Genomic DNA, 2928 nt, shown 5'->3' on the forward strand with positions numbered 1-2928 from the left:
TCATGGCTGCAGTCACCATCTGCAGTGATTTTGGAGCCCCCCAAAATAAAGTCTGACACTGTTTCCACTGTTTCCCCATCTATTTCCCATGAAGTGATGGGACCGGATGCTATGATCTTCGTTTTCTGAATGTTGAGCTTTAAGCCAACTTTTCACTCTCCTCTTTCACTTTCATCAAGAGGCTCTTTAGTTCTTCACTTTCTGCCATGAGGGTGGTGTCATCTGCATATCTGAGGTTATTGATATTTCTCCCGGCAATCTTGATTCCAGCTTCTGCTTCTTCCAGCCCAGCGTTTCTCATGATGTACTCTGCACAGAAGTTAAATAAGCAGGGTGACAATATACAGCCTTGATGTACTCCTTTTCCTATTTGGAACCAGTCTGTTGTTCCATGTTCAGTTCTAACTGTAGCTTCCTGACCTGCATATAGGTTTCTCAAGAGGCAGGTCAAGTGGTCTGGTACTCCCATCTCTTTCAGAATTTTCCGCAGTTTATTATGATCCACACGGTCAAAGGCTTTGATGTAATCAATAAAGCAGAAATAGATGTTTTTCTGGAACTCTCTTGCTTTTTCAGTGATCCAGCGGATGTTGGCAATTCGATCTCTGGTTCCTCTGCCTTTTCTAAAACCAGCTTGAACATCTGGAAGTTCATGGTTCACATATTGCTGAAGCCTGGCTTGGAGAATTTTGAACATCACTTTACTAGTGTGTGAGATGAGTGCAATTGTGCAGTAGTTTGAGCATTCTTTGGCATTGCCTTTCTTTGGGATTGGAATGAAAACTAACCTTTTCCAGTCCTGTGGCCACTGCTGAGTTTTCCAAATTTTCAGGCATATTGTGTGTAACACTTTCACAGCATCATCTTTCAGGATTTGAAATAGCTCAACTGGCATTCCATCACCTCTACTAGCTTTGTTCGAAGTGATGCTTTCTAAGGCCCACTTGACTTCACACTCCAGGATGACTGGCTCTAGGTGAGTGATCTCATCATCATGATTATCTTGGTCATGAAGATCTTTTTTGTACAGTTCTTCTGTGTATTCTTGCCACGTCTTCTTAATATCTTCTGCTCCTGTTAGGTCCATGCCATTTCTGTCCTTTATTGAGCTCATCTTTGCATGAAATGTTCCCTTGGTATCTCTAATTTTCTTGAAGAGATCTCTAGTCTTTCCCGTTCTGTTGTTTTCCTCTATTTCCTTGCACTGATCACTGAGGAAGGCTTTCTTATCTCTCCTTGCTAATCTTTGGAACTCTGCATTCAGATGCTTATATCTTTCCTTTTCTCCTTTGCTTTTTATTTCTCTTCTTTTCACAGCTATTTGTAAGGCCTCACCAGATAGCCATTTTGCTTTTTTGCATTTCTTTTAGAGATATAAACTTGGAAGCAAGATAGCATGATGGAAAATCCTCTGTCTTAGGAGACAGTACAGAGTATCCCATGAAACTTATTCTTCCCATGATGGAACTGGTTGAGAAGTGGAATTATTCTTGAAGTAGAAATTATTCTTCTACAGGTTGCATAGTCACTTGGGTATGTGTTGTACTCAATATATCTGAACTGCTGTTTCTTGTGTGACTCGAGTCATATGTTCTATGCTGTTCTAAAACCATACTCTGTGGTGTTTTGGAAGCCATGGTGTATGGCAAAATTACCAGTCTCTTGGGACAAGAAACCACAAGTTCCTCAGCAGAGCAGAAAAGCAAAGCACCTGAGCTTGTGTTCTCATTTTAAAAAATTAGTTAATAGACTTTGACTCAAAGTCTACACTATATAAATTCTGAAACATGCTTGATTTGCAATTTCTGAGGCCCTAGAGAACCATCATGTTTTCCTGCCTAGGTGGTTTCACACATTACACTAATCAGCTTCCTAGGGCCATTATAATTAGGCAAAATGAGTTGGTACATTTCTTTCCTGTTCTTGTCCCCTGGAGTCATTTTACTTTGAAGTTTATTGTCTTGCTCTAGCATTAATATTTAAATTATAAATACAAAATTCCTAGGAGAATTCATTAAGAAATGTCTACAAAGTACTTTTAAAAACCTGTGATAAATGCACTCAACAGCACAGAGTGAGGAGAGAGGCACCGGAAGTCAGCAAGATTAGCTGAACCAGGGCTGATGATCAGAAGAGTGACAAGCATATAAGAAAAAGTTACACTAGTTGTTGTTTAGCTGCTAAGTCACGTCTGACTCTTCGACCCATGTACAGTAGCCTGCCAGGCTCCTCTGTCCATGGGATTTCCCAGTCAAGAATACTGGAGTGGGTTGCCATTTCCTTCTCCAGGGAATCTTCCTGACCCAGAGATTGAACCCACATCTCCTGCACTGGCAGATGGATTCTTTAGCATTGAGCCACCAGGGAAGCCCAATTAAGCCAGCAGTACTTTATAAATGCATCTAATAATGATCTTTGCCAAAATTCCAGCTTGAAACCCCGTGACTATCTCCTCTGAACCCTCCTTAATACATTATAAGACTCTTCAGTAACTTTCTGGGTCTCCCATCTCACTTCTTGCCACTGCATAAACATTGTGCTGGAGCAAAGTTAACCTTGTGGTCCAATGTCCCTTGTTCTCCAGGCTTCTTAAGCTACGCTACACCCACTCTCCTCACGCTCCTCCCACGCCCATTTTGGACCTGATATCAGACGCTCCTCCTTTAGATCTCAGGTTATATTTTTTCTTGATAAAGTTTCTCTTTGCATTTCTTTATATTCAGTTCAGTTCAGTTCAGTCACTCAGTCATGTCCAACTCTTTGCGACCCCAAGAATCGCAGCATGCCAGGCCTCCCTGTCCATCACCAACTCCCGGAGTTCACTCAGACTCACATCCATTGAGTCGGTGATGCCATCCAGCCATCTCATCCTCTGTCGTCCCCTTCTCCTCCTGCCCCCAATCCCTCCCAGCGTCAGAGTCTTTTCCA

Source organism: Bison bison, unplaced genomic scaffold (genome assembly GCF_000754665.1).
Source record: "Bison bison bison isolate TAMUID 2011002044 unplaced genomic scaffold, Bison_UMD1.0 scf7180017864530, whole genome shotgun sequence".
In the NCBI taxonomy this organism is placed as follows: Eukaryota; Metazoa; Chordata; class Mammalia; order Artiodactyla; family Bovidae; genus Bison; species Bison bison.